General features: G+C 45.0%; 1 protein-coding gene and 1 long non-coding RNA gene across 3 annotated transcripts in view; one reads left to right on the forward strand and one right to left on the reverse strand.

Moving 5' to 3' along the window:
- Window positions 1-24916, reverse strand: part of LOC102734356 (prolyl endopeptidase) — a 108560-nt gene that overhangs the window by 17002 nt on the left and 66642 nt on the right. The gene's annotated exons all lie outside the window — the stretch shown is intronic.
- The window catches only part of LOC145723064 (uncharacterized), a 32396-nt gene continuing 22684 nt past the window's right edge, over window positions 15205-24916 (forward strand). The window contains exons 1-2 of one of the 2 annotated variants that reach the window (XR_014147859.1): window positions 15205-15318; window positions 16661-16724. This is a non-coding gene — a long non-coding RNA (uncharacterized LOC145723064). The remainder of the gene's footprint in view (window positions 15319-16660; window positions 16725-24916) is intronic. The other variant, XR_014147860.1, reaches the window with a different exon arrangement.

The raw sequence follows: 24916 nt of genomic DNA on the forward strand, positions 1-24916 counted from the left end.
GAGAAAACTGACTCCCTGCTGAGCACAGAGCTCTACGCGGGCTCCATCCCATGACCCCAAGATCATGACCTGAGCTGGAACCAAGAGTCAGATGCTCAACTGCCCGAGCCACCCAGGTGCCCCAGCTTTACCACCACTCTTAAAGGGCATCAATGAATGTTTTCTGTCTTTCTCCTTACCCCTCCAACTTCATCTCTGTCCCAGTGGTGTGTGTGCTTCCCAAGTTTTTCATAAGTTTATAGAGACACATCTATTCTTACATATTCACACACACACAGGTTACTGTCATGTGGTGATGCATGGAGTCAGGCTAATATTGGCCTACAACATAGACTCTCCTCACGTAGCAAGATATCATGGGGTTCCTTTCATGTTAAAATCCCCAAATTTACCTCTTTAAAAAAAAAGCACACACAAAAAAACAAAAAACCAAACCAAAAAAACCCCAAAAAAACAAACCTAGCATTTCATTGTATGAATGTACACAAATGAATTTAATCATTGGCTTACTGATGGATATTCAGACTGTTCTTTTTCTCTTAACAATGATGAATAAATCCCTTTTAGATAAATCTCATATATTCATGCTATGATTTCATAGGATATATATTCTTAAGACATGAGCTTGCCAGATCAAACTGCATATAAAAATTCAATGCCTTCTGACAAATAGTTCTCTCAAATGGTGTATCAACTTAAGTCCCTAGGGACACTGATTACCTAAGTGTCCATTTCTTATCAGCAGTGGATGTTACAAAAATGGATTTTAATTTTTGCTAGTCTAACAGGCAAACTTTACCATCTCATTATTGCCTTAAGATTATTTTTAAATTCACAAACATTTTCATCTATTTATTCATTTTATGTCTCTTTGTCAGAAAACAAAACGTACGTGTTTTTACTGTGTTACTTTTCTGATTAGTTTATAGAAACTCTTCTTACATCAAGGATATTAGCTTTTTTTCTGCCAAGTTTTGTTTGTATCTCCTCCCCATCTATAACCTATCTTTTAACTTTCTTTGTGGAATCTTGAATATACACACCACATAGACAGATAGGGGTTTCTCACCCCAAGTTACAAAAATTTTTGAATTTTTACATTTATATTTATAGTCCAAATGGGAGTTTGTTTTTGCATATGGTCTTTCCCCCAAAGACCAACTATCACATACCACTCACTGAAGGACTGTTCTTTCCCCCACTGTTCAGAAATGCCACTTCTGAATTGGTTTCTTCCCAGGCCTCATCTGTTCTGATTTCTATCTGGCAACTGCTTCTTCGGCTTCCTGGGTGGAGTAGTAGTTCTTTGGTTCTTTATTTCTCTAATTCTTTTTCAACCTTCCTAATGGATCCATTACTAGCTCTTCTTCCTCCCACCACATGCTACTGTGTTGCAAATTTTACGCTCTGTCTTCCCTTTTTTTTCTGCAAATTCCTCCTCTGCCATTCTCAGAGAGCTCTAATAAACTACTCTGTGCTAAGGACCTTCAAGTCCACATGTGATCTCCCAGGGTGGGTGGCCCCTCTACCTCTCCATGTCACCATGCCCTGGATATACCTGGGGACATGCTCCTCCTCGGAGTTCTCTTAGTTTGGCTAACAACAGTGGTCCCTCGTTTCTTTCTCTTCTCAGCCACCTGACTGCCAACTCCTATCTTGTGCCAAGGACCCCACACCCAGGCACCCATGCAGTCTTTCCAGTTCCCACAGCCAGGCCTCTCCTCTCCCCTTTGCTCTGGCAAACCCGCTCAGGATTCCCTACTGCACGAGCCTCAAAACCAGCCGGTCTCCCCGATGCCTCACGTTTGCTAAAGTGGTGCTGTGGTAGGAAGAGTAGCACCGTAAACTATTATTAGTCACATACAGAAATTAGAATGTAATGTGTGTGTGTGTGTATATATATATATATGTATGTATACATATAATACAAAAACCATTAATGCTTTATGAGTAGACAACTGCCAAGCTTAAACCCATGTGTTATTTTTCCATTATTCAACAGGGTATTGCCACCACAATACCTAGGTTCAAGTTAAAAAGCAAAACAACTTACTTTTCTTCCCCCCTCATACTTGTAACCAAATGAGAGTTGGCAATACACATCCATTGTTTTTGAGTGTCCACTGTGGGCACAGCCCTTTAATGGAATGCCAGAGCTTTTATGGGATCCTTAATGGACAGGAAAACAAAGCGCTCACATGGGATCTAACAGGCGGCCACTTGAGCAATAGAGAAGGTCTCTGTGTCATCCAGGGCTAATGGCTCATCCTGTGAAGCTGACGGGCCCTGCCTTCCCCTTCTTCCTGTCAGCAGCAGAGCAACTAGGTTGTGCCGTAGAGCAGCTCAACAAGGAGCCTGTGACACCAACGTTAGCAACAGGGTCTGTCCTCTGGCACACGCCTTCACCTAACAGAGTGCAAGGCCTGCCAAAGAGCCTGTGGCCGGGAGTCTTCAGAAGCACCTGTGAGATCTCAGAAGAGCCTCTGCTTTAGCATGTTTCCACATGAAACCTTCGTCAAGGGCACCACAAGTAACAATAAACATCATGACAGCAATTCAAAGCCACCGTTCATTCGAGACATTAGTGAGCCAGCCAGAGGTTGCTCAAACACTGTACGAAGAAAGCTTCCCTCCTTGATTTTATTTTTTTCCCCTCTAAAACTTACATTCTTCATTTTGGAGACTCTCATAGCAGCGTAACAATGTTACACCACATCCCGAACCAAGAGCATTCAGCACAGCAAGGCAATGAAGGTCTATACCCTCTGGGAAGCCCCTGCTGTTTCTCCACAGAGGACAGCGATGGGTCTTCTCTGAGCAGTCCCAAGACTGTGCCACTTGGTACAGAAAAGCTGGTGTCGGTTCTTTCTCAGCCCTGGGGAGCTAATAAGGTAATCTCAAATTCTGGAGATTTACGATGTTTTAGATACAAGGAGAGATCGTCACTCTGGGACCTCATACACTGGTCACGCTCTTATTATATAAAGGACAAACCTGAGATCCATGAAGATAAGATACCTGCCAAGGTGACAATGCCTGTTAATGGAAAATTACCACCATGGTCTCCTAAGTCCCTGGTCCAGGGTTTTCTTCCTACTCTTATCACAAAGTAATTCACTCTATGGTATTGCTTCCTTGTAAATATCTTTATTGGGTGTACCTGTGTAAAATTTTGCAAATGTTAGAAGCTTTGGCACTGACTTAATAGATTTTTTTTCCCCTCAAGACAATAATCACCAGTCTCTAAGGAAACCAGGGAACACATATTCTGCCAGAGATACTGTGATTTATTTGCTTTTCTGTTTTTGTTGCCCTCTTGAAAAGGAGACTCATTCAAGCATGTCAAAAGCCGTATTTCAGATACAGAGGTTATTATATTTACTTTTTTAAAGCAAAGTAAGTCTGCGTGGAAAGATGATCTTTCTCCAAGCAGTCATCAGTGTTACCATCTTCAAGACAGATTATTAAAATAATAAAAAGCCCAGTAATATCCTGCAATGCCATGCTACTAAAAAAATTGTTTCAATATTTTTAAAAGGTGTAACAGACACAGTTAACAACCCCCACTTTCTAAGCAATCACTTAAATTTAAAGCCGCTTCCAATTTTGCATATTTAAGGCCATAGTCTAATGAATGATTATTTCGCAGATAAGAGCTCACAGATCTTTGAGTTGAAGGCTTTAAATTAAAAAACTATTGAAGGTAAGAGACATATAAAGCATGTAGTAAAAAATGTCCAGAAATGACCATCCCTTATTGCCAAGCATGACTTCCCAGAGGCATCACCAAATACAAAGCAATGCTACTCTACAAGCGTGCTTTGGCACGAGATGACAGTCACTGAATACATGTCCAGCTCTCCTAACATGTGAATCTGGTTTCCAATAGATGAGATAAAAACATCTTCCTTTAAAGGAAAAAAGCAGAGCAAGGAAACCTAAGAAATCAAGGAAATGTTACCGTTCTTCAAGAGAATGACATCAGTCATGAAGAGACCAGCCATCTCTACTGAAATGATTACTCTTCTTGAAATGAACACACTTAGTACTAAAATCAGTTTTGCTAAGACATTCAGACATGGGCAACCACTGAAGCTTCTGAAAACAATCAGTCTTCAACCCCAGATGTGTTCTCGTTCGGGTTTGGTGCCTTCGGAGGCAAAGGCCGGCACTCTCACTTTCCCCAGTAAAGGGACATGCTCATCCACGGAAGATGAAGACAAACTGCAAAGGGCAAGCCCTTCGGAGAGAAGAATGTCTGGTGAGCGCAGCTCCTTCCTAATTTTAGGGCCTGACAGGTTTAGAGGAGAATGTTCATGAAAGGGTGTTGAGCTTCCCTTTTTATCAGAGTTGACAGAGGCCACTTGTGTGCCCTGTGCTTAAGTGTGGCAAACGCATGTGACGAGGAGCAGAGCCGCTCAGAAATCTGGTCAGCGCGAACAGGGTCAGGACATCCCACTGCCCAAAGAACAAGGCAGAAAGCAACCGCTGAACCTCCATTACCTTGTAAAGCAAGGACAGGGAGAACCTCGCAGGGTTTCAAGGGGGTGCTGCACATTTCTGTACAGTGTTCAGGTTAAAGATACCCGCCAGGCATTAGGAGGTCATAATCCTATCTAATTTCCAGGCGTTTAACTTTGGAGGAGTGGGGAGGAGTTTTAAGAGTCACCTTTGGGCAGAAAATATAAAGGGAAATTTCTATTCCAGATCCTTTTCGTTTGCTTTTCAAAGGGTGGCTAGACCGTTTTCTAACCGTGGAGGTTTAAAAACTCCTATGGGGCACCTCAATAACAGCAACGTCAGTATAATTAAAAATCTATTTTAATTTTTGGTCCGTTTCTTGAGTATCAACAACGGGCTAAGTGCTCTGCTGACAGTCTCTGCAGAAATGCCTCAGCTCTCCAAGGCTGGGCCATCTGTTCTTTGGAATAATAAGCCTATTCCCGGTTCCAAAATGTGGAGCAAGAAGTGAAACAGAAACGGGAAGGTGCTGAACACAAGGGAAGACAGACAGTGGCCCACGTGGACCGTGGCACTTCGATGAGTTTGGCTGGAGTCTGGAGGCTTTCAGGGCTGTGATGAATAAATAGGACTCGATAGCAGACCACAGTCGCCATCTTTAGTTCCACTGATCTGACCTCTTTGTGGTCGAGGCCCACATAGTCAGACGTCCTCATAAAACGGAAGGACCTACTGCATGCACAGGTCCAGGGAAAGCAGCCTCCGTGTTTGTCTCAGGGTGCCCTCACAGAATACATCAGGTGTGGGCAACGAGGCTCACTACAGGGGCACCGAGGCGGCACGTCAAACGGACACGTGTTTGTTCTGCTCTTTGTGAGAACAGCGTCGTGAGTCCGTCGTCAGGGGGGTAGGAACATGGCACTGCTCGCATTCAGTGAACGTTTGATGAATGACTGAACAAGACAGAACTGCACACTAAACACTCTCCTTCTGATCCCCGCCGCCCCCCGCCCCCGGCCTATGCCAGCTTCCTTCAGTTCCTGAGGCTCAGAGGCACTTCAGATGCCTCCTGCACACCGTCCCCTCCCCGCCCACCTACGTGAAGGCCCCCTGGCTTCTAACAGGATTCCTGCTTCCAATCTTTGGGCATTTGTTACCAGATTAATCTCCCTGAGATCAAGGAGAGAGAGAGAGAGAGAGAGAGAACCTTCCTTTTACTCGAGGTCACTCCCCTCCTGGCAACGTGTAACGCCTCCCCATCCTCTACACAACGAGATCCACGTTTTAGACGTCATTAAATCTCTCCACTTTCTACCTTCTACCTTTCTGAATCCTTCCTAACTGCAACTGTCCCCTCCCCTGAAACTGCCGTTCCCATCTCTAGGTCCCCAGGTCAGCAGGCTTCACAGACTAAAGCACAACTGGAAAAAAAAAAAAAATTCACTGGCTCTAAGGAATTCACTTATCTGATCCCCCTCGAGCTTCCAACCAACGCAGGCATCCCCAAAGCTGTATCTCAGGCAGGTTCAACCTTTGCTTGGCTATTTCTAGTAGTAAGAAAGAAATTAACACCACAAACGGCAGCTCAATGGGAGCCTCTCTCACTGTCAGAAAGTTCTTCCTTACCTGAAAACGTCAAAATAAATGAAAACACAGGGCACAAAAGTCAGCCGAGGCTCTGGAGACAGAACCGAGTGACAGTAAATTTCCATATAAACTATCAACTAAAGTTCTGTACATTAAAAAAAAAAAATACTAAAGTGCCCACCAGTAGGTTTCTGTATTTTTCACAATAGGATTTTCCTCAGTCCTTAGGTCAAAATAGATGTTATTTTACTTGATTTGTTTAAAACACTTAAATAGTTCTTACCATAAACCAAGCACTATTCTAGAGGTTTATAAATATTCCCTCATTTAATCCACCTATGAGGTTTATACCATGAAGGCCCCATTTTTTTGGGGGGTCACTCTGACCAAGAGAAGTAACTTGTCCAGGTCATATATCCTGGGAGTGATGGAGTCAGGATTTTTAGCTGGGCCGACAGACTCCAGACTCCTTGCTGTCAGTCACTAGGAACAAAGGATCAGCAAACCCCCTGGCCCTCCTCCAGGGCCCCCTCCTGAACCCCCTGTTCATGGCTATGGTGCCGTCATGTTTCTGTATACCTCTCTGTACCTAGCACGGTGCCTGGAAGACAGTGAGCACTTAGAAAACAAGTCTGGATCCCTGCATAGACACTCAAACTGGACACCACGCTGCAATCAAACAACAAAAAAGTATTTCGGGTGGCAGCGCTTTGAAAAAAAAAAACTATAAAATAAAGCAGTCTAGAGTCTGGCATCAAAATGCTTATAAGCTGAAAAGGAATGAAATACAAAATAACTTGGGTTGAGGCACTCAAGAGACTGTATAAGGTCACAAATTTCCAACTTATTACTAATGAAAAATATTTAACATCTGATATTTTCTTTATGTGTAGCTGTTAATCTATTAATTTAGCAATGCCATGGCGGACGAGCTTTATAGCTCCGAAACGGTTTAGTTATGGTAATTTACTGCATGAGATTGCACCTGCGTCATAAAAACCCAGAAAGAATACTTGAAATCCATTTCAGATTCTCATTAACTCAAAACTATGGTGGACCACTTATTTTACTGCCTTAGAAAAGTAAAATTAACAGGCGAAATGTTGACATGACAAACTCTGGCCAGAATGTTCAGTAACAGAAGGGAAGCAACCATACAGCTTTAAGGATCTGGGGCTGGTAGCTCTGCATGCCTTAAAAGGCTGGACTAGGAAAGAGAGACAGATGTTAGTGAGAAGGGAGAGCAGTGTTTGTGCAATCAAGCACCTCCTGGTCGGGGGGGAGAGGGGCTGGGACAGAACCACGTGCTGCTGACAGTGGCCCTGAATCGAGGGCAGCACCGACAGAAGCCCTCGAGCCAGGGAGCTGGCACAACTGTCCAACTGCCATTTTTTCGTTTGTATATTCAAAGGGAAAGGGAGACACATCAAAACACTGTGAGGAGCAGATGCACACAAAAACCATTTCACTACGGAGAAATGAATGACTGGAATACTGAAAAGGGGAATCTGGAAGTAAAATCCTCTGGCCTAAAGACGTTTCGGGGAGTTTCTGTTGCACACCTCCAATGCTGCTAGTACACCGATCTGCTTCTACCTAGAGTCTCTCGGACACGGCAAATGCAAATCACCAAAATAACCCCCTGGGAGAGTCAGAGGCAGGAAAAACCCATCGGAGATGACTTCAGGTTGCTTAAACGACAATCGTTAGGGAGCTCGTGAGCGCCACAGTGCGTTTCACTCCCCGCCGCTGGGGAACCTGGAGCCAGAGGTGGACTCACACTGGTGAAGGCGGGCTGCAGAGAGGTGGTCAATGGGGAGACTCGCAAGTAGAGGCTTCCAGGAGCATCACAGCCAGCCACTGGAGGCCACTCACCAGGGGTTGGAAGAGAGGAAGGGGAGCAAATGAACACAAATCACAAGGTTCAGAAGTCCTGCTGCAAAGCTACAAGCACAACTTCTTCGATTTATATTCTATGCTTGGCTGTGTGAAATGGTTTCCTATTTGTGCAGTAGAATGACAGTAGCAAAAATCTTCCCAGTGGAACCGTAATAACCTTTTTTTCTTTTTTGATGACTATGAAATGCCTCCCACCACCTTGTTCACCCCAGCGCTATCATGATAAGGGAGATCTCGTCTATTCATTTTTAAATGCTTTAAATGTGGAAATAGTGTAATTTTAAGTATGCATACACACACACCTTTTTATTATCCCTTGTAATCAAGGCATTAAGGGAGTGAAATATCAAAGTCTAAGGAAAATGAACGTTTCAGATGAATAATCGATTCATGTTCACGGAAGATCTGGAAAAGAACAGCGTGCTGTTCTGATGATAGATGGCATTCAGGATGGCGGATAGGGAACATTTGATGATATGAAGCATCAGGGGTGTGTGCAGAAAAGCTGGCCACAAAAATAGCACACTGTGGACAAAAACTTCCATCTAGTGAATTCCGGTCCTATCTGTGCTGCCTAGTAATTAACAGGCAAAGCCCAGGGCTGCAAGGAGACTCCTCACTCCCAGATGGCTGGGCTCAGTGGCTCCATTCACAGCTTCTTCAGTCTGCTGCTTTCCTGGCCACCTCCCAAGTCCTTAACTGTTAGTGCTCCCTTTGGTCCTCCCTCCCCATACATGCCCCTGGGGGTTTCAGGCTGTGCCCAGGTGCTCAATGACCACCACCACGGCCAGCCTTCATGACTCTCCCTGACTCCTGACCCTAATTCTCTGAGCGCCTGGCAAATGTCACGTAGGTATCCAGCATAGTCCCTTTCAAGGGCTCCCCACTGTCCAGGGGATAAAATCTCACCCTATTTGGGTGCATACCAGACTCTTACGGTTTGACCTGTCTGCATCTCCAGGCTCATCTTCTGCCAGTGGGGTGCAGCCCTGGTGCTAGGGATGCCTCTGTGCGCAAGCTCTCCTCCTTCCCGTGACCTTCCCCTGTCTGCGCAAAGCTCCTTTCCTGGAAGCCATCCAGGGACAGTCTTAGATGTTCCTCCTCCTCTGGGCTCTCACAGGACCTGGGATCACCTTTTGTATCGTTTCTCCCACCATCAAGTTGCTACAAATGTTTGATCACATCATTTCCCCTCCTAAATGCTATCCTGATCCTTATAGTCCCAGCACTGCCGGTTACAAGGTAGCAGCTTGATAAGTGTTTGTGAAATAATTATTTTTATTTATTTATGGCCATCTTCTCATTTAGAAATTCCATTTTATTTAAATTAGTATTATAACTATCACTGCCTTAGGCATCCCCCCGGCTTCTCTCTGTGAGGCACTGGGACTTTGGGGACCTTGCTTAGACAAACACAGCAAGGGAATACAAGAAACATGAACAATGAAGAAAAGAACCATATGTACAAATCAATAAACTATTGAGTGATGAAGGAAAGGGAAAGTGGCACGTGAAATATGAGAGGCTGCTTTAGAAAACCTGTGAGAAAAGCCAAAAGCCAAAGGGAGAGAATTAAGTTTCCAAAGTCTGAAAGCATTAATTAAAAAATCCAAATGATCACACATTCTCATAAAACGTAGCAAGGAATCCTGGTCAACTAAATTTGCAAGTTAGTAGAACTTTTTTTTTTTTTTTTTTTATTGCTCAGCTTGTCTGAAAGTTTCCCAGACACCTGCAAGAAAACAACAACACAATAAATGTGTACCAGGAAGATATTAAAAAAAAAAAAAATTAACTTTGATGCTGTAAAAGGAGGGGCAGGATTATTTCCTGCTTTGGTCACAGACTATGAAGACTATACTTTCAGGGATCATTTCTATAGTGTGGTCACAGACTATGACCCGAAATACACTTAAAGACTAGATCACACAAAAACTCCACAGAAGTACAGACGGTAACAAACATTCGTTTTCTGACACTATTTGCTGGTTTTGAATAGAAATTACCTTTGGAGGGGAGAGGGAGCTGGCAGAAAGGGAATGATCCATTCGCATAGGTTTCTGACAGTGATAACTAGATAATTTCAGACTGGCTTCTCTTACTCATTTGTCAGATATTTATACGGATCTGCTCTGGGCTCTGGGGACAGAGCAGTGGGGAAAGCCACTTTCTGAAGGGAAGACAGAGGATCACACAAACAAATGGAGAGACAGAGGGGAAGCTGGGATGGGGAAGGGCTGCTAACTGGCCCGGGAGGGAGAGAAGGGAGCTCTGGTCAGCGCAGCGGAGGTGAGCGAAGGAGTGGAGGTGAGCGGTCCAGGCAGAGGAAGGCAGCAGGGAGGGAGGGAGAGCGAGGCGGCCAGCTTGAGTGCGGCCCAGCGCCTGGCAGGAGGGGCCAGGGGCCAGCCCCGGGGAGGCCTGTGGGCATTACTCGAGGCTGGTCAACCGGCAGACAAACGTAATCATAAGGGATAGGCAATTTACTAAGAAGCCACATTATCCTGTGAAACGAGAGCAAACAGTCTCTTCCTTTGGACCACACATCTCAGAACTGGCTGTCTGGCCTGCGGATACTGACCCCAGCCAGGAAGTCGGCTACGCCACTCATTCCACGCCACCGCCACCACCACGAAATCTCGGTATTGCGGGACTCAGGTCACCGCGAGGGACGAGCTCTATCCTTCCACTGATGGGAGGGTACCGTGGTGGAGCAGAGAGCCCCAGTTTCTGCTGCCAGCCCCATAGCTCAGGCCGGCCTGGGGCAGTGGAGAAGAGCGCAGTCCCGGCGGGGACGCAGCTGCGCAGCCAGAGCTCAGCTCGCAGGGGCGGGCGCGCGCAGGTGGCCTGCAGGGGTGAGGAGGCGCCAGAGCGCGTGCACGGGGAGACGGCGGAGTGCCTGCTAGGCTGCGCTGCCCGCCCAGGGGTCACTCGTTGCGGCCCGCAGTGTCCTCCTGCCCTCCTCTGACCGACTGGTGGGGCCCGACGCAAGTTCCTGCGTCCAGACGGGTCCACCGAGGCGTGATGGAGGCCCGAGAGCTCGGGCCGACTTCCGAGAGGCCGGACGGCCGCAGACCTGTGACATGAGCCGCACGCGGTCACCAGCAACTCAGACGGAGCAGTGCTGTATGTTCTTTATGAGGTAAAGTAGGAAAATACATGTTACGTAAAACACTGTTCAGGACACAAACTCTGCTACGATTTTGAGTCCACCAGAAAAAATAATGCCTGTGGAGAAAATAAAAGGTAATGACTTACTAAGCTCTTTAGAGCTGCTTGTATTTTTAAGGAAAATATTTGGAAAACGAAAGCTTACAAATAATGAAATGGATTTCTACTGATAGAATTTCAGGTGCTGCACGTCAAAGATGGGGCCTGGGGCAGAGGCAACCCCGTGCTCCCCCAACAGCCCCCCTGCTTTCTCTGGGGAGGGAAATGTGGTGTCATTGGAGCGGGCGCTGTTGTCTCTCCTTCCAGCACGTGGAGGATGACTGACCATCACCATCTGCCAACTCTAAAGCTGGTTTGTCCCCATCACATGGGGTTGGCCAATGACATGTGGCCAGGGGAGGGCGGGGACACTTCTGGACAAAAGGACTGAAGGCCACCATGGGATGGGATGTGCTTTCTAGAACTCTGTGCCACAGGGACAGGCAGTGCGTGGTTGGGGAGGCTCCTCAGGCAGGGCCTGGACAGAGCCCCAGAGGAGGTCCGACAGATAGTGTACAGGAAGAAAATGTCAACTTTTCTGACTTCAAGCCTCTGAGACTGTGACGGTGCTTGTTAACTGCAATAGCCTAGCCCATCTGACTGATCTAGAAAAGAGCACTCAGAAGGAACTCATTCATAAGAAGCAGAAAATTTCTCACACTCACTATCTGAGAGTCTTCTGGCCCTTAAACTGAGTACATAAAAAAAATGCACATATTTCAAAATTTCAAAACTACTTCTTCATTTTTAGTTAAAACTCAAAAATTGTTTGGAAAAAACAGTAGGTAAGATAAAGAAAATGTGGTGTACACACACATGTCTCCCTCTGACCCTCCCGACCCTCCCCCCTCTCATGCTCTCTCTCTCTCTCAAATAAATAAATAAAAAATCTTAAAAAAAAAAAAAAAGAAGATAGAGAATTCAGGCCCTTAGAGGTCTCACAGAAGGAAAATAAGGAGCTGGCTTCCTTCCTGACACAATGGAGGGAATGTCCCTCCTATGAAAGCCATGCCTTCCACCAGGGCTTGGGACCCTCTCACCTTCTCAAGGAACTTGGCTCCTGGGGTGGTTCCTTCCTACTGGCCAACCCATCAATACACCACAATAATCTGTTTTCTCCCCCCTTCATAAGACAGGCCGTTGACCTTCTACACCCCTCTCACTCACCTCATGCAATTCAAGTTCTCAAGACTGTCTGCACACATGGTTCCCCACTTCCCTCTCCTCTAGCTCCCTCCTCCCTGATCTTGAACACACTGCCACAAAAGCTATGGAAGCCTCCATCTGTAAAATGTTCTATGAAGTTAAAATTTGATTTTTTGGATTGATTGGTTTTCTCAGCACAGCTGTATTCTACAGCAAGAAAATGAAAAATCTGAAAAGTAATCTGAAGGACGAGGAAGAAAGGGAGGGTAGGAAGACAAACCACAGTTGTTAAAAGACAGAGATATTCAGTTAGCCTACCAAGGATTACTTTTTCTTAAGAAATTTTTAAAAGTTTTAAAATATAAGCTTTTCAGATTATAGCATTAACACAAGACTGTGCTAACTAGACTAATAATGCAATACAACAATGTATGAAAAGCAAAGCTAATCCCCCAATCCCTCAATCACACCCCCCCATAAGAAACCACACGTATCTTCTCCCCTCTTCCTCAATATACCCTGTTCAGCCACCAGTCTGACTCCACTGCTCCTGAAAGTGCTCTTGTCAAGATCACCAATGAATACCCGGTCAAATCCAAGAACTTTTCTTCTTTGCTTATTTGACCAACCACACTGAGTGTTGTCTGCCACTGCCTCCTTCTAACACCCTTCCCTTGACCTCCTGCTCCCCCTTGGTCTGCAGTTTGCTGGCTTTTCTCGTACCTCCCTGGCTACTGCTTCTGGGGCTCCCCTGCTGGCCCTTCCTCCAGCAGCTAAGCCCTGGCTGTGGGGCTCCTCGGGGTGCAGTCCTGACCCTCCCTCACTCTACTCCATATAATTCTGTCCTTGCCCCAGATTTAAACAACACACTTACACTGAAGATGCCCATGCTTCTAACTCCAACTCAGATCTCTCCTTTGAGCATGAGACTCAAATATCCAACTCCATATTTGACATTGCCACCTGGCTGACCATGTAATACGCACAAACTTGACACGTCCAAAATATTCGTCCTCCCAAACATGTCCTCCCCGACCCACTGCCAACAACTTGATACGTGGTACCAGTTGCTCAGATTCCAAATCTCAGAGTCATCCTTGATGTATCCCTTCCCTTCTTCCCATCACGTGCAATCCCTGAGTGCATCCTGTTGATTCTACCTTCCAGGTATTTTCCAAACCCACTCTTCCTCACGTCCACAGTGTCTCTCTTAGTCTAGGCCACCTTACGTCTTCCCTGGTCTAATGCTACAGATGTCTTCCAGCAGTCTCTACAGCCGCATCTTCCCCTTCCATCTATTCTCCACAGAATGGCAGATGGTTTTCTTAAACCAGAACATGTCCCATTCCAGTATAAAACCCTGTAAGGACTCCCACCGCACTTGGGATCCCTAACAAACCCCAACACACCCATGAGGTCCTGCCTTCCCTCTCTCTTACCAGTCCTCTCTCGGGTCTTCTCTGAGGCCAAGCACCTTGTTCTCAGGGTCTTTGCTCTAACACATTTCTACTTGGTTAGTTCCCTTGCATATTGCCTTTATGTTTCCACTGACACAATGCAAGGGCACTCTGGTTGCCCACTCAATTCACACTGTCATTCCTGGCCCTACTTATTTCACTCACGGCCCTTCTCCCATCTTGCAATCCTCGTGCATATTTTCTGTTCACTTGTGTTTTTGGGGGGTTTTTGTTGTTGTTGTTGTTTTTCTTTCTGCTTGTACTCCTCATAAGGGCAAAGACCACAGCTCTCTGGGTCACTGTTTAACACAATGCACAGTACAGAGTAAATTCTTAATAAACACACAGACTGGATGAATGAAAGTGGTTCTCTTCCCCATCCCACCTCCCCACAACAAGGCTGACCAATTTCTGATGGCAGGTGAGGAAGTCACCTGTTGGCAGCTGTACATGCTCTAGAGGAGGAGTGGAAGTCTAGGCAGGGGAGCAGAGGTGGGGCCGCAATGCCCCGCAACACTCCTTGGTCCCTCCTGTCTCTGCAGATTCTGAGCAATGATTCAAAGTCGGCACTTCAACAGTCAAATCTGCAGATTCTCTAGCAAAGCACCAGCCACAGTTTAGAGTATTTATACTCTTCTCTAATCTTTTCCAAATATTTAAATTAGCTCTATGCACATTAAACGTCGGAGCTGAACTAGCTATATCCTATGCAAAACATGGAAGGCTTCAGGGTCCTGATGAAGGCAGCACATACACAGTGATTTTACTTGCAGCCTAAATGGTTTTCTGTTTGAGAGTCAATTTAAGTCATTTAAAGATATGTTTACATGCATATTAATAATGGTATCTACTCATACATACACATGTAGACGAACGCAGCTGGAGGCAAGGGAGGACACAAGGTCGGTCAGCTATGACTTAACTCAGCAGAACCAACTAGCAGACGATTTTAAATGTATAAGAATTTATATGGGCTGCATTTATCAATACAGCTTGAGTAGATGATGTACATTTCCTTCTTTTGAGACATTAACCAAGGTGAGCGATGAAGCTTTCTCCAGGGTCTTAATAAAGCCACAGCATTTTCTATCAGTTCCTACATGAAGACCTAGAACCACCTACCTCCAGGTACTCAACTGGTGAACGGGGACTACTGGGAAGAAGCCAGCTGAGCTCCTCAGGGCCGTAAGCACCAGCTATGGCACCGTGTGATTAGGGACAACTCATCTAACTTCCCTACACTGCAGCCTCTTCCCCTCGAGAATGGAAATCATGAGAGTCCTGACTGTGTGATGAAAGGAGCAGAGGCACTGAGAACAACGGGCACGCAGCCTGGCGCAGGGTGTGCCCACATCCATGGTCTACTTCCAAGTAACAGCACACTATCCCCTTTCCCTGTCTTTTGCTTTCGCCGGAGTTTCCCAGGCCAGAAACAAGAAGAGAAGCTTCTACAGAAGCTGGGACTTGGTTGAGTACTCAAAATGTATAGAATTTCAGAAAATGCGGTAAAGAAAATGAACAGTACGACGATGGAGCATGGAGGAAGGAGAGCCAGGCAGATGTAAGTCTGCCCATGGTGGGCAAGGACTTGGTTGGGAGTTGAGCCTTGACGATGCCGAGTATTTGGGGTGGGGACTTGGGGCAGTGAGGCAGCACTTTTGCAGGGTTGGATGAAAGAGGGCCTCAAGAGTTGGGGAGAGGAGCTCCCACTTGACTCAGACAATGACAATGTCTGCAGCCCAAAACCTGTGTGTGTCGCTGTTTAGTACCCTCACAATGCCTTCTAACTGGCGATACTTTGCCATCATGTTTATCACTATTACAACATTTCTAATCTGCCACTTACACTTAGAGTCAGCACTGGGAATGAATAGAGAATGATCAAGTCTACTTCTCTAAACCCAGGTCAAGGTACACTTGACCCCAATCAAAAGGTTATACTTATGGACATGGAACATGTTTCCTTCCTTCTTCACAGACCAACGAAGTTAGGCCGTAATGGTCTTTCCTCCAGGGAGATAACGGAATGTCTGCAGCGCCAGGTCTATTTTTACTCCATCTCTCATCCATCGGCCATCAGCGTAATGCAGGCAAAGGAGAGGGGAGGGAAGAACTATGTAGCAGGTGGAGAGCCCACACTAAGCTCCTATGTTCTCTTCTCCCCATCTGCCCGAGAAGACAGAGCAGAGCAGGAAGCCAAAGAACACTTGTCTAGGTGGTAGCCTACATTAAGACGTACCCCTGGGGTTTAGGGGTGATACTATCACAGAAAAGCAGGAGAAAAATTACTCCACCTAATCCTATTAACTTTTAATCTAACTTCACCCATTAAGAAGGCAGAAATGATGGACAGACACTGGAATGGGTGTACTTGTCTAAGAAAAAGCAACTGAGAAGGTCGCCTGCTTTGGGCATAAAAGTGTCTTTCCGGGTTCACTGCACAAGAAGCCAAGGTCTTGGGCTAGCACTTCCAAAATAAACCTGAGGATATTCTTCTGAATTTGAGTTTGAAGCAACCTGATACCCGAACTGGTATTAGTGCCAACCCCTGAGAAAAGATCTTGGGGGAAGTCCAGCAGAGATAAGATGACAAAAGCAAAACCATAAACACTTCAAGTTTTAGTTCACTTTTAAGTGGAGTTTCAAGCTGCCGTGTAGGGACCAACATTTAAGACTTACATAAAACTCCTTGATTAAAATATAATGTATGTATGTATTTGTATCTGAATATATCATATATGATCTAACCAAATGGATAAGGAAATGAGAATCTCATTAACATGCAACAAGGAGATTAGAAGTGAACACTAAAATAAATCATAATATTTATAAGCAATTTTTAAAATGTATTTTGGGCCCCTCGTGTCTCCCCTTTCACAAAGAGTATTTTTATTGTTTAACAGGTTCTACAAGTATTTACGAAGTAATCGCTGGATACTTACATGATGCAGAAACGTATTTTTAAAGGTAAGCAGGCATAGAAACTTAGAAGCCTTTTAGTCTAATTTATTTTAGAGGTGAAAAAACAGTAACTGAGCTATGGAGAGTGCAAATAATTCATCCTGATAACAAAGTGTGCAGATTAGCACAGCTCTGGAGTTCTGTCAATTACTTTTACACTGTTACCTTTGTTCAAACACATTGATTTTTGGTTTCCTCATTTGTAAAATGGGGTCTCAACTATATGAACCCTAATGTATATGCAACTGGAAAGCATACAACTTTGTCCGCAGCCCAAAAACATAGGGAAGTGGAAGAATAGATCACCTAAGAACAAGCAAAGAGGCGGCTATGAAATTAGAGACTTGACCCCCTCCCCAAAGGCTGATGCATGCCATGCTTCCATTCTAATGAGCAGGTCCTGCAAGGATGGCCCGTGTCCACGTCCTTCACAGGAGGGGTGGTTGGGAGTTGGCTTTCCCAGGCAAGAAGACTCTAGCACGGAGTCGAACGTCTGGAGAGCCATGTGGACCTAGCTTACCTGGTTTCTTCATCCTCCCCGAGATAACCCCTTACATTTCATCTTGACTCTAATTCTCAGAGTCCCATGTTGCCTTGCATCACACTTCTGCTAAAGTTAATACCAAAATTCAAGAAATACATATACTCATGTTCTGGAAGCAATATTAAAGGTCTTTCTTCATGGGAGAAGAGCCTCTTTTAAAGGGTGCTTCTTCGTAGTACATGATTTCTGCTGTCTGTAATTATAATATTTGAATATTCACCTTTTTCAGTCTTTGTTTTTCTAATCCTGATCCTGAGGTTTAGGTACCGGATTCCTTGGTCTCAGGGTCCACACCAAAAAAAATTTTTTTTTAGATATTTATTTATTTATTTGAGCGAGCGAGTAATCGAGCGGGGGGGGGAGGCGGGCGGGGAGAGAGGGAGGGAGAAGCAGGCTTCCCGCTGAGCAGGGAGCCTGATGCAAGGCTCAATCCCAGGACCCTGGGATCATGACCTGAGCCGAAGGCTGTTGCTTAACCAACTGAGCCACCCAGGTGCCACATCCACACCAAAAATTTTTGCTGAAGTCCTGCTTTGTCTTGTGTGACAGGTTGCTAGTTGTCTCCCAATGTCTATTCCCCTTTCTCCTCCATAAAAAGGCCCAAATTTTTAGCTGCACACATTTTTTTCTGGAACTACATCTCTAACCCTTACTGCACTAGGTGTGGCCAGACGAGTACTTTTTCACCAGTAAGATGAAAGCAGACAGAATACATGTCATCTTTAGCAAACATGCTTCTAAGATAGCTGGCATGCATCTTCCCTCCCCCACCTCCATCGTCTTCCCTACTGCTGCCTTCCTGTCGGCTAGAAAGTGGGTATAATGTGGCTGGATGGCCAGCAGTGTTGGAGGGCCAGGAAAAGACACTGGGAACCGAAGCAACGGGTGAGGAAGCAGCAAGAGAGCAGGAGCTTGGATTCTTCGAACCTTAGATACCAAGTCGGCCCTGGACTGATTCCTCCTGTGCTTCTTTTCTGTGGGAGGGAAATAAACGTCTCTCTTCTTTAAGCCATGGTTATTTTGATGTTTCCTGTTGCTCACAGCTGAATCTAATCTGAATAACATACCTTGAGATTCAGATTAATTTTTATTTTTTTAAAGATTTATCCCTTTATTTAAGAGAGAGAGAGGTGGGGCCAAGGGATAGGGAGAAGCAGACTCCACTCTGAGCATGGAACCTGATATGGGGCTCGATCCCAAGACCCTGAGATGGTGACCTGAGCCAAAACCAAGAGTTGGGCGCTTAACCAACTGAGCCACCTGGGCGCCTCAAGATTCAGATTCATTTTTAAAAACAAAAAAAAATTATTAAAATGACAAAAGATAAGTACCATTTGTACACATACCATTATTCATAGATGATACCATGCTACTGATTCAGTTATAACAAGAAGGAAGTTACTTGCTACTGTGTTTTCTATAGGATAATGAAATAGGGCATTCTTTTCCCAAGATAGTTTTCTAGCAAGGAGCTGGAGCTAAAACTGTTAGCAGTTAGCTGAATTGTTTTCAATTAACTGAAATCGACCCACCTGCACATCAGCAAAGCTCAGTAACCTGCAACTTTTTATGGATCTCAAAAGCCATGACTCTTAGAACAAGGTAAACAAAATTTGAATCTATTTAAGTGGCTTTATTACGGATGACAGTAAGCTCAGTATTATCTGTAGATATCTGATACACTGTAATGTACAGATTAACAAATGTCATATAATTTGTAATGTACAAATTACAAATTATATGTGTACTAAGGATGAACAAATCTCCAGTGAGTATAGTTGTCACCTATGGTACTGAGTTTCCACATAGCCTGATCTCTGACATTTAGGGCCTCTAATACAATAAAGAATAATAAACCTAGACGGCCTTCTAGGAAGTGAATCTGAGCCATTCAAATAGAATCAATACCTGTTAACTCATTAACATCTCAGCAAAATAAGCTGAGCAAATATGCCTGCTGCTGAGTCACCACCATGTCCCGGGAGAGCCAAGCAAATAGGGCTTCTTTTTTCCTGGCCGCCCTCCTCAGGCTCTCAGTCACCAGGGTGGGTTCAGCGGTCTTCCTGGCCCCCATCTCCATGCAGACTCCATTTCCTCAGCACAGTTCAGAGAAGCTGAGCAAGGTCAGCACAGGCCTGGCTTTCACCCACGTTGCCACAGTGAAGCCTCACAGGAGGCTCAAGAGACCTCCCCAGGCTTCTCATTATGGGGACTGACTGCTCAATGCTCAAGGCCACCTTGTGATTTTTACTGGAAAAGGGTTACATGTTTGCAGGTTGCTGCAAAGTGATGTCCTTTTTAAAACACGGAAGAGGATTTATTTACAGTGGTATGAGGATGGCACCGACTTGGGCCCCCATAACTTATTTCTCTATTATAAGACAACAAAAAAACCAACTCTTTAACAACCTTTACAGTCAAATTATTTTAACATGGCTGATACCAAAAGGGGAAAGAGACATAAACATGTACCCTCTGAATAAAACATTATACCCTCAATCTAGAATGCCTGCACGACAAAGAGAGTTCTAAAGAAGGGTGGGAATCTGTTTATGCAAGAATATGCCTCTATGAAACATAATATCTCAAGTAACTGGGATGCTCAGCACTAAATCATCAGGAACAACTTAAAGCAGTTTCCTAATCATATGCAAGCACAGTGACCCCTCAAAAAGTTCTTTTTGAAAATGTTCCCCCAGTCACTCTTCACTAACATTTCTGAAGATTTCTGACTGGTACCTGCAAGAACACAGCGCTACAGAAAAACATGATCACCAATTCAATGGTCAGCTCACTGGGGATGTGCATGAGTCAATATTCAAAAACTGGATGTGCCATGAGCTCAGCACAGAAGTTAACAAATGTTAAAAGACTAATTAATGTTCTGAGAACATGTTCTCTGAATGGCAAAGCCTGTGTATGCTAGCAACCACAAACCAGTTATCACCAAGGTTAGAAAAACCTACACTAAATTAAAGAAAAAAATTCCCACTCCCTCTACCTCAAGGCATTTTAGTAAACTCAAAGAATTATTTAATTTTAACATTTCTTTTCAGTTACCCAGCAAACCACCTTTGGGATGTTCCTGGTGTTTCATATGCATTACTACAGGTAAACCTCAGCAAAGTCCCTACTAAGCATAAGAAAACAGGAATCAAGATGATTCTTACTATTTTCATACTATATTGTTTGCTTTCACCCATAAGATGGACCTTCCTTCCAATTTATTGTCTTTTATGAAATGTGGAAACTGTTGATAATGTAGTTTATTTACAGTACACTCCGTTCACTGTTCTTTTTCAGGTCTATAAATTTTGTTTTTCATTTGGGGAGGAAAAAAAAGCCAATCTCTCAGCCTGGCTGGACAAAAATGAGATACTGAGAAACCAAAAAGTGTACTTTGCTCCACTACGTATCATGCCACGTTCCACCACAGTGCAAACATTACCCCATCCACTAACGACAAAAGGCAAGCCCACTGCACGGGATACGGAGGGCATGATTCCCTCCTTGAATTTGCGGTGAAATTATGAAATTAACCTGCCCCGAGAAGGCAGAGGCAGTCTCTGAACGAGGGTGGTGGCAAAACTGGTCAGGAGTCTCATGGGGAGCTAGGGATTACGGAAGCCCCCACCCTCCTGTGTCTTCAACACTGCAGCTCTGACTGAAGGCTGCACCCTGCCCTTGCTCACTCACAGAACACCCTGGCGGTGTCTGACCTTTCAGATCTGTATGTCTCAACTTTCCAGTCTGACTGTAAATTTCCCAGGGTCAATGCCTTGTGTCTAGAAATTCTCTGTATTCAAACAGTACCAGCGGCACTGAAGGTCAGGTCATACTTGTTGACAGACTAAATTTAACTACCATGTCCCTATTACTTCACGTTTGTTTAAAATGAAACACATTACTGATTATAAACGTAGACAGATTTTTTTCAGGTAAATCACTTATCACCAAACTTATTTTATGAATGTAATTTCTAATGTTCAGTATTTCAGCTTCTTTTTAAAAAGAGGGGCGCAGAGGTTCTAATCAATATTATGTGGACGTGTCATTCACAACGAAAAAATAAGACAAGATTAGTCAACTGCAGATTTGATAACCCTATCTAAAACTAAATTTTTATATGTTACCCCCCCCCCCGATTGGAAGAGAAATGAACAGTTTTTCAAGGATCTGATTTTCAAAATTATATTCCTGATACAGATCAATTTTCCACCCGCAGCTGCAGTCAGGAACGGGTAAAGGTTATACGGACAGTTTTGTTCTATGTCTGCCAGCGAAATATGACACCATATCCTCCAAGACCTCCCACCCCTCCCCCCCCCGCCCAAATTCAAGATGCGCTGGGTCCTGGGTGAATGTACAGCACACAAGAATAGTCCTCTGTCGTTTATTTAGCCACATGTTTCTCTGACCTTCTCTTTCTCCCTGTCCTGGTCTATCTTACCAGCTACCCCACCAGGTAGATGTACATGGTCATGACCATCATTAATTGCATCGACCAACTATGCAGCATAATCTGTGCTGCAGTGTTTGCTCCCAATGATAACATTCCTCACAAAATGTAAGAAGGAATTGCAAATGGTCCAGAGGATCTTCTTGTTAAATCACATATGGAATAAATATAAACACCAGGGTCAAGAGGAATCAAAAGTGACATTACCCTAAAGTGACTGAAAACAAAAATATCCTTTTTTCCCCCCAAAATGCTGTGGTTTCTATTACACACCATCATGACATTTTCCATTCATGCACAAATCCCTCTCTAGGGCCTGCTTTTACAATGGTTAGGTCATTGTTGGCAACACCACTGAGAGCCTAATCAAAATGTGAGAACATCTGTCACGCTCACATTTCACGTCAAAGCTCTGCTGATACACGTGACTCTAAACCACTGCACAATGGAGTTTAAGTGATATAAGTCTATGGTGTTGTGGTATCAAAGAGCATTTCAAAGGCACCTGTAAACGATGAAAGAATTCTGTTTTGTTAACTCACTGCAAGACGTCTGACGTGTATGATCAATAGAGAGAAACTCTCCTGTAGGCATTATACATCTACTCTGTCCACAGGCATAGCTCCACTTTCTAAAATCCAGAAATGAGGAGCAGTGCACTGAGATGTGGGATGCAATGTGTTCTGTCCAGTTACCACCCTTTTAAATATTTATCATCTTCCTCCCTTTTTTCTTCCCTACTGCAGTGGTAGAAACAAAAGGTTGTTTGGGGGGAAGTTTTCTTTGTGAAGCAGGGAGCCAGGCACAGAGGAGCTGGGTTGTCCCATGATACAGACTACTGGCATCACCCCAGCCCGTCTCTTCCCCGGCTAAATGGGGAGATGTCAGGCGACCTACATGGCGGAGAGATTTCTACTCCGCCAAGCACTTGCTCAGCTGTAATGTTTTATCTTTTCGTTTATAAAAGAAAACAATACATATTAGCTGGTAACTAGTTTCTCTGTGTATCACCATCAAGAATATTACTATTACCAGCACGGACAAGAAGAGCTACTTGACAGGAGAAACAACTCCAAGCGCCCTCACCATGAGAAGAGTTACTTCCCTGTAAGCAGCTGCCTCCCTGGCATTATTACAGGTGCCTCTCCCTCACCTGAACCCCAAAGGTAACTGCAGACTTGAGCACTAATTATTTGTGGGAAGCTGGCAAGGAGAAGACAATAATGTGTTTTTTAAATAGAGCTGAGGGGCTGCATAGTAGAGATGAGGCGATGGCAGGGGGTCTCTCCTGGGTGACCGCCCAATTCTAGGGCAGCCAAGGCTGCACCCTTGAGGGTGAAAGAGGGAAGTCAGTGGGTGCTGCTTGGGCATCCCTGGCATTACCGATGGGGGAGGCGATGGTGTATATGTGCACACCCTGGCCCCGGGGCTGCTGACTTGACATAGGTCCTGGGGAGGTCACATGTGACATCTGGTAAGGACAATTTTTCAATACATGGAGAAAAGGGATTACGGCAAAGAACGACAGCCTAAAAATGATTTTTAAAGTCTAATACAAGACTAGGGTGAATTAGCGAACCATGTAAGCGCCAGACGGGCTACTGGCTCCCACAGAATCTCTCTCCAGGCAACAGCTCACCTTGAAAATGAACACAGCAGCAAGCCAAAATAGATACAGAAGACTAATAGTCTGTTATATTCATTTCTAATATTGATTGAAAAATGGATTATATTCTATGTGCCAGACACTTAATATTCATCATGTCATACAACCCTACAGGAATTCTGTAAAATGAATACCATCTCTGTATTACAGCTAAAAAAAACCCTGCAGTAGAAAGGTTAAGTGAGGGACACCTGGGTGGCTCAGTTGGTTAAGCGTCTGCCTTCGGCTCAGGTCATGATCCCAGGGTCCTGGGATCGAGCCCTACATCGGGCTCCCTGCTCAGCGGGGAGTCTGCTTCTCCCTCTGCCTGCCGCTCTCCCTGCTTGTGCTCTCTCAAATAAATAAATAAATAAAATCTTAAAAAAAAAGAAAGGTTAAGTGACTCACCCAGTGTCACCCAATGAGTATATGCACATTTCAGGCCTGACAGAGACTGAAGTGACAAAGGCCCTGTGCACCTACTGAGAACATTTGGATTTTAGAAGTACTTTTTAATATAGACCAGGGATTAGTAAACTTTTTCTTAGAGGACCAAATACTAAGTAGTTTAGACTTAGTGGGCCATATAGGCCTTCTGCACCCACCCTATTAATGCACCAACACTATGTAAACAGATGGGCATGGCTGTTCTCCCACAAAACCAGAGGCCCGTTTGCCAACTCCTGATCTAGAACAAGGGGGTGACAGGCTGCAGCCTGGGCCAGATCCTGCCCACCATGGGTTTCTGTAAACAACACTTTACTTACGATCTAGATCTAGCCCATCATCTTGACCGTTTCTAGACAGGAGAAGGGTAACTCAACAAGCTAAAGTAATGCCCTGATTTCACAGAAACATCCTTGGGAGCATCCAGCTCTGTGTTCTACACTTCCTTCCCAGAGTTCGGATTCCTAATCTGTGGTCTGTGTGGTCCAGCCGTCCAGGTGGGAAAGGCCTGGTAAACACCTGGTACCTCACAGGTGACCTTCCATTGCAAAGGAAACAGACATGCTACATCCTCAATCAATAAGTGATTCGGTTTCTGGAAGACTTAATGCCTTTGGGGAGCTGGAAAAACAAAAATGGAGATTCTTAACCTGAAAGGATGGGTGGCCAGAGACGGAGCTTGTGGTGCCGTGACAATCAGTTAAGTCATTCGTTCTAGCATTTTACGGAGTGCCTCGGCTGTGCCAGGCACAAGCACCTGTGACCGTCAGGCAGAAAAGACAGACTGGCAGCGCTCGAGTCAAGACTTTGTATAGAGCAGATCCACGTTGTTACTTGAGACACCCCAAGACCTGGGCTAGCCAATTCTCAGGCAAGCAGACAAATGGTGTTGCTTTGGCAGCTCCTGCAGTAAGACCCCCGCACGGGGGCTCCAGCTTCCCGTGGAGAGCAGCAGCTATGCGAGCAGAAGCTGCATGCTCTAGGAGGGCGGGACGATGCTCCGTGCCCGGGACAACACCTGTGGTCCGTACTCCCGAGCACTCCCTCCACGGCTCCTGACCCACTAGGGTGGGGATGGCCCGGCCTGGCAGCCAGGTTTTCTG

This window comes from Leptonychotes weddellii, chromosome 8 (genome assembly GCF_054177405.1).
Source record: "Leptonychotes weddellii isolate Sample4059 chromosome 8, ASM5417740v2, whole genome shotgun sequence".
Lineage (NCBI taxonomy): Eukaryota > Metazoa > Chordata > Mammalia > Carnivora > Phocidae > Leptonychotes > Leptonychotes weddellii.